The 12,243-nt window shown below is 36.8% G+C and overlaps 1 protein-coding gene across 7 annotated transcripts in view; it reads left to right on the plus strand.

The window, feature by feature from the left end:
- The window catches only part of GPD2 (glycerol-3-phosphate dehydrogenase 2), a 193,444-nt gene that overhangs the window by 128,916 nt on the left and 52,285 nt on the right, over positions 1–12,243 (plus strand). The window lies entirely within an intron of this gene.

Raw genomic sequence — 12,243 nt, forward strand, 5'->3', positions numbered from 1 at the left:
AAGGTATTCCCTCTGAAGTACAAAATGTACAAAGGTTAAAAAATTGTTCTTAATTACTCATGCAAACAGCTCATCCTAAATAAATAGTGACGACCATTGCACATGATTAAGGCAAAATCTTTTCCTCCACAAAAGTCCATAAAGGTAGTAAAATAAGTTTCACCTACTTTTTTTTCTTTTTATCTTTTCTTAATTGAGGTATAATTGATGTATAACATTATGTTGGTTTCAGGTGTACAACACTATGATTCAATATTTGTGTATGTTGCAAAATGATCACCACAATAAGTCTAGTTAACATCTATCACCATACATAGTTATATGCTTTTTTTTCTTGTGATGAGGGCGTTTAGCAACTTTCGAGTATACAACACAGTATTATTAACTATAGTCATCATGCTGTACATTACATCCCCAGAACTTATTTATCTTATAACTGGAAGTTTGTGCCTTTGACCTCATACTTTTAAATAAAGTAATTATAGTGGCTATTCTGTGCTTGGCGTAGGTATGAGCCATTCCCATATTTTGGTATTAACCACTGGAAAACAAACTCACATATGTGGAGGAGTGATTGTTTTTCAGGATAGACAAAGTAAATGTCAAATTTCTCAGTAAAATCCATAGGAGATGAAAGTTGGGATAGGAGGTGACATACCAAGTTATATTTTCATTTTATAATCTGTTAGAGAAAACGTATAGTCACCGCACTGTTCTCTGACTGAGACATGTCCCGGTGTTTCCTCTCCGCTCCTCACCATCTGCTACCAGAGAGCCAGCAGCTGGACCCTGTCCTTGCCCGTTGCCACTGATAAGGGGGTTTCCACGTCGCGAGTGCGGGGCCTGGTGCAACTCTCCCACGTCAACAAGAAGTAGTCAAGGTGTGAGAGACTTGGGTGGCTTGGCAGGCTCTGAGGTTATGTGAGCCGGCTGTGGAGGGAGAGCCAGTGTCCTCAGAAGCTTGCTTCCTCTTCCTCTGTCAACTTTGCTCCAATCTCCCTGCTCCCAGAGAAGATCTGTGGTGCCATTCTAGTTGGACTTCAGTCATCCAAATCATGCACAGAAAATGAGATACAATTAAAAATCATTAAATATTTAAAACCATTATATACCCCCATTAAGCTTCTGTAAGATGAAATTGGAGAACAAAATTACAGCTTTAAATTCTTCCTTCTGAGAGCCCAGGTAGTGACAGAGAGAGATGCCTGTTACTTCATACCCGGTGACGCCCTTAAGTGTTCCTCATGCACATCGGAAGATAGCAGCCTTCGAGAAATTACACTGGCTTTCCTAATGTAAATAAAAGTTGGTTACAGCCATGTTTCAAAGGGGGAATTGAAGCCCAGGTTTCACTAGAATATTCATTTTTATTCCAACCTACAACTCACAGCATACAAATAGATGAATTCAGCTCGTGAGAGAGCAAAGCCAATTTAATCTCTGGCTCCCCTGAGGTAAATGTAGTTCACGGTCCTGCCCCCACCCCAACCTCAGTTATAATCCCTGGCTCCTGGAGGTAAAAATGCACTGAAGTGAGGAAAATTCTGCAGCAGGATATAATGATCCAAAATGACAGGGACAATAATGACAATGAATTTCATGTCTCCCAGTCATGAGCTGGAGATGCTTGACTAGGCTGACTTATACAATTAAACTGTTACAGGTACAGCAGGAGATGCAGTTAGCTGTGTGCTTTGGGGAACGATGCCTCTGGCAAAAGGCAGATTGTGGAATCCAGACTCTTTTGTTAGGAACAAACTATTATTCCTCTAGGCATGCACCCGCAATTGTACACTTTAATAAAAGAAAGCTTGGGTTAAAGACAAGTCTTTTAAGGTGTTTATTTTATCTACTTTGAAAGCTGAAAAAATCAATTACCCAATAACACAAAGGTGATTTTTTTTTTTTTTTTTTTTGGTCTTACGTTTTCGTTTTTGTTTTAATATGGAGTTCCTGGAACATAAGTCAAATCCAAAGATGGCGCCTTTAATCCTCACTTACATTATTTGCAAACACAAGTGTTGAATTATTACTGGGTGTGATCTACTTTAAATCTGATAGACATATTAATTTCTTCAGAATAAAAATAGGTTGAATAAATAACCGAATAGTGGGTTTACAAATGAAACAGCAGTGCCACTTAGCAGGTTTGGCTGTGTGCTGCTTCATGCAGTTCTTGTGAGGTTGTTAGGGTGATTCTCAAGCGGTTGTGTGAGCCTCCCGGGTTGTACAAGACCATCCCCTGTGGTAGGAAGAACATATTAGAACTTTTACTTAGATCTGTTTCTACCAAATTCCTTAGAAATGTCGGTTTTTACATACGGTTTAAGTATCTATAATATATATAAGTACAATAATACAGGTATGTAATTTATAAATAAATATCTATATTGGGGTTATATGCCAACATTTACTGTACTTCTAGAATACCCAACTTGATTTTTCTTTTTTGAGCCACTAGGTTAGTAATTTGTCATTGTTTTATGTCTTTAGTAAATTAACTAATTGGAATATTTTCAAAATAGACGTATTCAGCAAGAGGAAAAATTCCTTCTTCTCTGAAAGAGTAAACATTACCAAATCCCTTCCTTCCCTTCTTAAGGTCCAGCTTCTGTAAACTTTGAGAGGAAGTCTAAAAAAAAAAGAAAAAAACCAGAGGGGGTTATTATCTTGGGATCCTCAAAATTATCAAAATTTGGCATGATACATTAAAATATGTGTTTATTTTTACTTTAATTTTCATCTTAAAATCAAAATATAATAAATTCATTTTAAAACGTAAAGCTCTATTTGCCAACAGTTCCCAAGGCTCCCAAACCTTTTCAGACCCTTATTATTTTTATACATATCAAAGTTTAAAATTGTGTGTATGTATCAAAAGTAATACATACAAAAGAATACATATAACATATATAAATTGTCTTCCTTTTTATCTTATGTAAACATTTTAAAATAATCTATTGTTTAGTTTTGTTTTTAAAATTTGTAAAAGTATAATGTGGTGTGTTATATAAGTTGATAGAGACTTTGAAAAACAGACACTCAGTAAAGTTGAGCGTGCATCTGTGTGATTCAGTAGTTCTACTACTAAGTTTATGCCCCAGAGAAAATCTTAACACCTGTCAACCAGGAGATATGTACAAAAAAGTTTGTTGCAGCACTGGGAATAATTTCAAAAAGGGAAATAATTCAGGTATCTATCAAGAGACAAACAAGTGAATAACCTCTAGTACTCATAATGGAGTAAAACAGAACATTGAAAGTGAATGAACGAAGCTAAGCTGAACCACAGGGATAAGTCTTAGAAAAGATACGTTGAAAAGGGCATAATAACTTGTTTCACAGTTGTAACCGTCACAATCACACTTGAAAATTGCTTTCTAAGTATGGTAGTGTAGTTGAAACAGTCAACAGTATGGAAGTAGATGACTTAGGTTTATAAACTTTTTTGAGTTTTGAGCCCCATATTACACATCTATGAATTTAGGCTTGTAATGTTTTGCTCATGGGATGTTTTGAGATTTCAATGAGTTAATAATAAAGGAAAAATAACTTTATAAGTATAAAAAACTACTTAAATTTTAGTTGTTTTATTTGGGTCAATTTTATGGATATTCTATAGTCCATCAAATTTCAACTTTTCATGAAAGTGTTCTAAAGTGAAGCATCAGTTCTACACACGTCCCCTTGCATATTTAAATTTTGCTGATTCTTCCAGAAAATTTACAAAAAAATTTTAGGGAAAAAAAAATATTGTATATACAAACATGCTTCACAGAAGTGTATAATCTTTGAAATTTAAGGGTTAAAAAGCACATTTTAAAAGAACATACTCTAAAATTATCCGCTTCTTAGACACTAATTTAAAACATATTTGTTTTAATGTTTTCCTTGTCCATATGCAGTTTTACACTTGTAAATTAAATGAATAATTTTTATGTTGATTTCCTACTGTCAGCTTTTCCATTGTATTTCTCTTCTTGTTTTCTGTGAGTTACATAAATGAAACTGACATTATTGCTCATATAGCAGGCATATATTTTGCCCCCGAATGCTGCCTTTTTGCTATTCAGTGTCTCTGGATACCAACTAATGCTAAATGAAGTTTGACATGTACCCCTAAGAAACAAAACTTATAAATTGCGGCTTCAAAGGAAACCTTGAATAAATAGGACACATTTGTGTCCACCCAGGCTAACATCCAACATATGCTTTAGCTTCCTGATGATGAGACAGAGCAAAATAGCCCCTAGGAAAGTTTGCAATTGTTTATCGCTCACTTGACCAGCACGTATTAAATACCAGACTTTCCCTCTCCTATAATTAGTTGGGTTTTTTGGTTTTTTTTTTAAGAAAATCAAAAGCACACAAAAGTAGATTTGGTCAGGTGTGGCATACTGAGATAGTAATTCATATTGTACTCTGAGTATAAAGACTTTACAGTGCTAACATTCACCAATAGAAGGGTATGTAGTATATGTATGTGTATATGTTGTTGGAACAGATCGTTCCGGTGGGTTTACAGTAAGCTATTTACCTCTGACACTCTGTTGCTTTGACCCTTTTTGAAAAGATGCAGGATCAAAGGCAAAAGCAGGTGTATCAAAAATCTCCATGCCCTCTTTCCTCCAGTTTACTCTTTCATCCAAAAAGTATTTATGGAGGTTCTATTTTCTAGGCACTGTTCCTGGTATTAGGGACAAATGCATTAAGGACAGAGCTTTCAGGCTTTAGGGAGTTCACAGCATATATCCCAAATATTGGTGCCAAAACATGTGGTCCCTACTACCAATGAGGTTTTATATTTGTGTAGCAGAATGTGGTTTTCAAAACATTTTTTCTCCCATTAACTATCTTAGTTGACCAAACTAAGCATGTACACTGGAATAGGATATCATGATCCCTATTTTCCAAGAGAAGGGGAAGCCGAGCTAAATATCTGGATCAATATTTTGGATTTAAGGGGGTGTGGAAGTAATTTTTTCCCCTTGGCTAAAAAAAAAAAGAACTTTACAAAATAAAGATTATAGCATCATGGCTTCTTTCGGCTACCATTAGGTTTTAAGTCTGTCACAAGCTTTAACAAAAAAAGGCCAAATAGTTTAACAAAGTATATGCATTTTCACTAAGGGAAATTCAGACATATGTAAAAGTAATAAGAGTGAAAAAATGAACTTCCAGTTTCAACACATAAACTCATGGCCTAACTTAATCTATACTTCTATCTGCTACCCCTTGTCCCACCAGATAATAAATATTTCATCCAGTGATATTTCAGTCTTATATCTTTAATGTTAAGGGCTTTCTTTAAAATACAACCACATTTAAATGTTTAACAATAATTCCTTAATATTAAATATCTGGTCATGATCACATGTCACCTCTAGTCTCATATAACCTTAATTGGCTCCTGATTAAGAAACCCATAAAACAAAGCAAAATCCTAGTTAAGGTTTATATATGCCAATTCATTCTTTTTAACTAGCAGGTTTCCCATACCTTCCTTTGTTTCCTCACGGCTTTAACAGTTCCCCTGTATTTCCTGTACAGTGATTGTTAGGCTTATTCCATTAATCTGCTGCAGCACAAGAAACAACACCCAGACAGTGGCTTGAAACATCAGTGGACTCTCACAGGTTTGAGGATGGATGGGTTCAGCTGGGTGTTTCCCACTGGGGCTCCTTCCTATGGCTGCAGTGAGCTGGTGGCTGAGGCTGGAGTCTCCTGAAAGCTGTTTCAGGTGTCTGGCTCCTGGGCTAAGAAGGCTGGAACAACTGGGGATCGGCCCTGCATCTCTCTCACTGTGGCTTTTCCACATGGCTGGGTTGGAGTTTTACACAGACTTCTTATGTGGTGGCTGGCTTACCCCAGCAAGCGCACCAAAAGACCAAAGCTTAAATTTAAGCAAGGCTTCCTCTGACCTCGCCTTGGAAGTCATACATGTCACTTCTGCCACATTCTGTTAACTAAAAATGAATCACAGAGCATCCCAGATTTAAGGGCTAGGGCGTTACAAAAGCAAGAAAAAAGGCATCGTTTATTGGTTGGGGAGGTGGGGCATCTGTGGTGACTAATTGCAAGGAGGTTGAATCAAATTGTTTTGTCAAAAATACTTTATAGGTGGTGATGTGAAATTACCATCACAAATCTTTGTCTTTCTCTCTCTTTTTTTTTAATCAGTCATGGTTGTTGCCTAGATCAATTTGCAGTATGTCATTAGAGGTTAAGAGCTAAAAATCATACTTTTCTAACTCTGCCTTTCCAACTTTATTTATTAGTTGGAATACTTATAATTTCCTGTATCATCTTTGCCTACCTTGAAGTACATTTCGTATAAGATGTCTGGATAAATGTTTCTTTCCATTTATATACTAGTTTTCAACAATAATGAGTTAGTTTTCTAGTATCCTCCAAATATGAAGAAAATTTTTTTGGATTATTATTAAACTCAAGATTTTAAATATATTTGATATGTATCAGTCTATTAGAATTACTGATATTCAAACTACCCTTTCTCTGGCCCATGGGCACCTCCTCAAGTTAGCTCCTGAGCTCTTTTGATAAGCTGTCATTGGTATGATGACTTCTATGTTATCTGCCATGACAAGAAACTCCAGGCTCATCTTGTGACTTTCCTGACCCAGACCTGGAAGCAGTCATTTCTCTAATACGGCTTGATTCCTTCTGTGGGAAATGGTAATTAGAAACCATAATCTATTTGCTACAGCTGTTCATTGCTACTGATTGGTCATTGTTTCTAGGCCTTTATGTAGAAAGAGTTAAGGGAAATTTTTGTTTAAAGAAGAAAAATATGATGAATTCTTAAACATAGTTATACTTTAAATTCACGAGTACATGGCTTTTATTTAATCTCATGAATCATACACGTCCAAAAATATTATTACTGAAACCAATTTAAAATTTTTGTTGTTGTTACAGTTTTGTTGTTGTTATTGTTCTTAGAGTATATGCCAGTGGGAATATATAGACAGATCTCTGTCTTTTAAAGCTACTTGACATAGTTTCTATCAATGTGGTTATGCCATCAGCTCACTGCAACAAATCATATTAATTTTGTTTTAGACCTATAGGAATTTACCTTTTTAAAGCTGAGTTTTTAAAAAAAACTTATTATGTAAAATACAGGACTTCTAAGTCAAAATAAAAACAAAAACTTCAAATAAGGCTAGCTTGTTCACTCCTTGTTCACTCCACCCCATTTTTTCCTTCTCCTTAAAGATAACATTTTTAAAAACAGAATTTTAGCATATCCTTTCATTGTGTGTGCATGTATTTGCATATGTGTATATTATATGTACATTTGTATTTGCCCCCCTACCATTTCTTAGATAATGGTAATACTTCACTCTTCTCACCTAATATGAGAGATATTTCATTCCGTAGTAGTATAAGGAACCACAAAGTTTTGAAAAGGTGAATTTAAAAAGGATCCAGGAACCAGATCTCATGGAGTTAAACTTTATAGTCATGTTAGCCACTTAGATCAAAATATATCCATTGGTACAGCTTAGCCATCAGTAAACCACATTTTCAAGTTATTTCTCTTTTTACAAGTGAAAACGAAATCTTATTTCCTTTCTTTGGACACCACAAAACAATGGCACATCCACTAGTTTTATCTGTGTAGACAGATTAAAATTAGGCTACCAGTCTCAAATGCTACTGTTACCATTATATAAAATATTGTCTGAGTTGTTTAAATTTGCTAAAATCTAGTTCATATCATCTGCTTGTGGCGAAAGCCAATCTGCTTAGTGAGGCTAAATGTTCATGTTAATTATAGTCTTTTAAATAGATGGGTCTGTTTTATACTAACACATGAAATTATATACTTCTTAGTAAATTTTTATTTCATGTTCTTTATATTAATGGTGCATTAAAATTTAGACATGAAACCAATTAATTGTAGTTTATGGTTAAGATTTAAAAGTTTGAAGGATTTTTTACTTTTGTCTTAGGGACATTGGGAAAACATGCATCCAAGAAATAAGAGCCATGTTTAAATGTGCTGCATATTGAAATTTAAAATAACTATCCAGTGCATTTGTCTCAAAGCCATTCTTCCTCAAAAAGGCAATCACATAGTTGCATTTAGAAAGAAGGGGAGAAAGGAATAGTTGCCTTTGGAATACAGGGACATAAATGGGAAATTATAAAGCTATGATGATTGGTTTTCAGGGACTGATTTTCTTGTTACTTTATTATATGACAGTATAATGCCTCCCATATCTATTGGCAGAGTCCCAGGTATCCACTGATCTACCCACTCAAGCATGTTTTCTAGTATTCTTTTAGGAGGATCAACAGTCTGCCCAGGTAAATGTTTAGAAAAAGGGAGAAAGAGAGAAAAAATGGTAGTCAAATCCATTTTCAGTCGTCCTACTCACAGCACACAGCAGCTTTCTTCGTGTGACAGAAAGCCAGGCTGGTATCTAGCCTACAAGAAAGAGTACTACTAAAAACATTGCTTCAATAAAAAAAAGCCCCGTATTTTAGTCTCAACTAGAAATTCTACAGCCAAGCCCTGGTAATGTAATATAGAAAAACCAAAAAAAGTCATTGGTACATAGTTCTTAAAAATGAAGCTAACACCTTGGTGGATTATATTCTCTGGAACCAAATAGCCTACTATTTAAAATGTGAATTTCACACTGGTTTCTTGATTACTATTGATGCTTTACTCATATCACACTTCATATTAGTTAGTAAAACACTCCTTAGATCATTATAGCCACCCACAGAAAACATGAACTGCACAACCACTTCCTTTAAAAAAAGAAAGACAAAAACCTCAGCTTTGCACATTAAATGCACACAAACACACATGCACATAACTGACTTTCCACACAACTTACATAGCTACTGCTCCTCTACTATCCAAACCCAGGAGGTACTCATGCATTCACTGGAGAAGCATTACCAATTTGTAAGTTAATATCTATTCAAAAGAATAAGTCTTTGGGAAGAAAATGATAAAATAACACAAGGATTAGATGAGCAACTCTCAGGTTAAGAACAAATGAAATAACTTGCACTTTATGTCTTTATGTCAAAGGTGGATAATATATACTCTGAATTTACTTGCGATAGGTAACTCCAAAGCCTCTCAGTAAACTAGAAAGTTCATATTTCCCACGTGTTTTAAATTCTAATTTTTAACCTGAGAAATGCAATAATGAGTGGGCTTGGCAATTTATGCAGTTTTATTTTTCTTTATAGAGGGCGAATTCTGACTGAAAGCCAGCTGAGAAGAGGCTCCAGAGTGCTCCCTCTCTCAATAATTTTCTGTGCAAAGCATTGTACCTCAGTAGTCACCTCAAATCTGTTTTGGCAAAAGAAGGGGTAGAAATACATTATTATTAAAAAAATTAATCTGAATACAGTCAGACAAATTCACTACTCCCACTCCCTTAAGGGAACAGCATAAACCCAAGTTATCTTTGTCAATAGTTGGCTCTTCAAAAAAATATTAAAAAAAAAAAACAACATGCTAGATATGTATAAAGCAAGATTAATTTTTTTTTACCTTTTCCCTCTGTCTTCTACTTGTATATTTCTTTTCTTCATCTCTTTTGGGTAAAACTCACATTTTCATGATCCTTCAGTACAAATAAAGAGAGAAAAACACATTTGGCCACTCAATTATGTCTGTTTTTTAAACAGCAAAAGACCCTCCTTAAAAGAAGCTAAGCATAAACATTAACACAAACATAATGAAACAAGCATATAATTTAGAGTAATATGTAAAGTATATAAATACCTAGATGCAGTTAAATACCTCATTCACTAAGGTTTAATTATTTTAATTTGCTACATTTGCTGCTTAGTGTAACTTTGGTCCTTCTCTCTCCCCCGCCCCCAAATGGGAATAGAATTAATTCACTCTATACATTTTGATTTAGACATTTGTCTGAAACTTATTACTCCCCTTTTTATCATTAAGTATCTTTGATCAACAAGCCTTTGAGTGCATCTCAGTGTTACCAAGATGTGTGCAGGGTGGCTCTCTGTGACCACCCTCTCACCCTCCAGTGCTCCCCCACCATCTGATTTTGAGTAGGTGGTCTTCTCTCAGTATGTGTACTTTTTGAGCTACAAATTTCAGACTATTTCCCTCTTTTAATTTTCTTTGAATTATTTTAACCATTTTTCACAGATACTGAGCTTGAAATTTTAGAGACACCACAAGGGCCTATTCCTGTCAGCTCTTGTTGAAATTGTTCTGCCGGCTGCACCAGCAGTTACAAAGCAGAGAGCAGTGCCACTCAGAAACCAGGTGAAAGCAAGTTGCAGGAATTCCGAGCATAACCAACAAAGGGACAGGAACGCAGAAGGCTACTGAGGAGCAGAGAGCTCGGGAGAAAAAGCACAGTTCCCTAATTTCCATGTCTACTCCCTGTATTTGTTGTAGAAATTGTGCCTTGTCTAGGGTTGGACAGAGCCAATTATTAAAACAGGTTGTCGTAAACATTTTCCTAACTGATGCTCGGAGAGCTCTGCACTTCTTATTGGGTCGTTAGTGTGTGGGGGAGAAGAGCTCCGACAGCCTGTGAGGCCTGCCATCGGCCTCCTCCAGGGGGATTAAGTTACCCCAGACCTTCAAATCCATCCTCTACCTCCACAGGAGGGGACCTTTCCAAGGGCAGGAGGAAGCAGCAGCTGCTGAAGCACTGAGTGCTTCTCTCCTGTTCAGGAAGTTGTGACCACACTCATTGCTTTCAGTTTTCCTTATGCCCAGAGTCCTTGGGTCCAGAATAAAACACGAGTCCTCTAGAAAGTTCTGTACCACTGTAGCACTGTGGAGCCCCTGGATCCACCTTGGTGGTCTCCATATGTGACTGATCAATGAGAGGGAAGGAGTGGAAAGCCATATTTTCCCCCATCAGTGCATGAGCCATGAGATCGTCTGAAGAAATGTCAGAGAACGGCTTAAAAGCAGTAGTTGAATTTTAGCCTCATGTTTCTGCTGCTGAAGCTGCTCCTCCCCAAATTGCAGGTCTTCTGGACCAGCCTGTGTTTTACCTGTGGACTTTAAACATAAGTCTGTCCAGGAATCTGATCTCATCTGCAGGGCTTCCAGTTTGGGCCTTACCTCTCCTAGTTGTTTTTGATAAATCTGCTTTCCAAAAGTTTGTAAGAAGTCCCAAGTTGTAGAGGGGGAGAAAAGGGTTTCCATGTAAACACCACTGAACTTCCTGAAGTCCAATTCTTGGGAAAAAGTTCACTGAATGCTGACACGTGTTGCTTTGGAATTGAAGTGTGCCTACTCTAAGTTGAGGCTTTCTCTGTATTACTGCCATGTCTGTGAGGCTGTAAAAGTGAATATCAGCACTTTTTAAGATTTTCTTCTCTTTAATTTTTACTTTCTTCTTTAAGATTGTCTTTAACATACTAGTCTTGGGATGTTTGGAAGGACCGTAAAGAAAGCAGCATTTTGCAGGCAAGTTGAAATTATATGTAAACTCTTATCTTTCTAGTTAGGATAGCATTAGTTTCCTTTTTTCCCCCAGGACTAGCAATTTTATTTATTCACCTCTGCAGTGACCATGTACTGAGTCAAATGTTAAAGCCAGGCAACGTAATGGGTCCTGGAGATATGCAGAATAACCCAAATTGTGTCTTTTCCTCAAAAAGCTCTTTGGAGGATACAGACAATCAAACCAATGGTTTGCAGTGCTGTGTGGCAGGTTCTGTGAGAGGCGTATACCTAAGGTGGGTGTGGGGGAATCTAGGAGAGCTTCCACAAGTAAGCAATCCTTTCTGAATTTAAGAAGTAGCATAGCTCGGTGAGGTCAGTGCGGGGGATGTGAAGGAACTCTGTGGCCAAAAGCATGAAGGCTCACAGAGTACAGGAAGCAGTTGTATGGAGTGAGCATGGGGCGAGTAAAGGTGTGGGGGAGCAAACGGCCAGGATCACGGAGGCGCAGTTATGCTGCGCTGAGGAGTCCAGTTTGAATTCTGTAGGCAATGGGCCTCCAGTGACTCAAGACAGCATTTGATGCAGGGAACTGGGATCTAGGGACCATATTTGGGTGATTAATGGGAGAGTCTTGGATGTGATTTTTTTATGCTGATTTGAAGAAACCCAGGCTGAGAGAGAGGCGAAGGCTTAGGAAAGAGACGGTATAACACTGGTCTATCTCTTCGCTCACTTTTCCTGGACAATTCCGGTATTCCCTATTTAGATTTTCCTATTCTTTTAATAGTTGCTTTTTGTGGTTT

Source organism: Camelus bactrianus, chromosome 5 (assembly GCF_048773025.1).
Source record: "Camelus bactrianus isolate YW-2024 breed Bactrian camel chromosome 5, ASM4877302v1, whole genome shotgun sequence".
Classification (NCBI taxonomy): Eukaryota; Metazoa; Chordata; class Mammalia; order Artiodactyla; family Camelidae; genus Camelus; species Camelus bactrianus.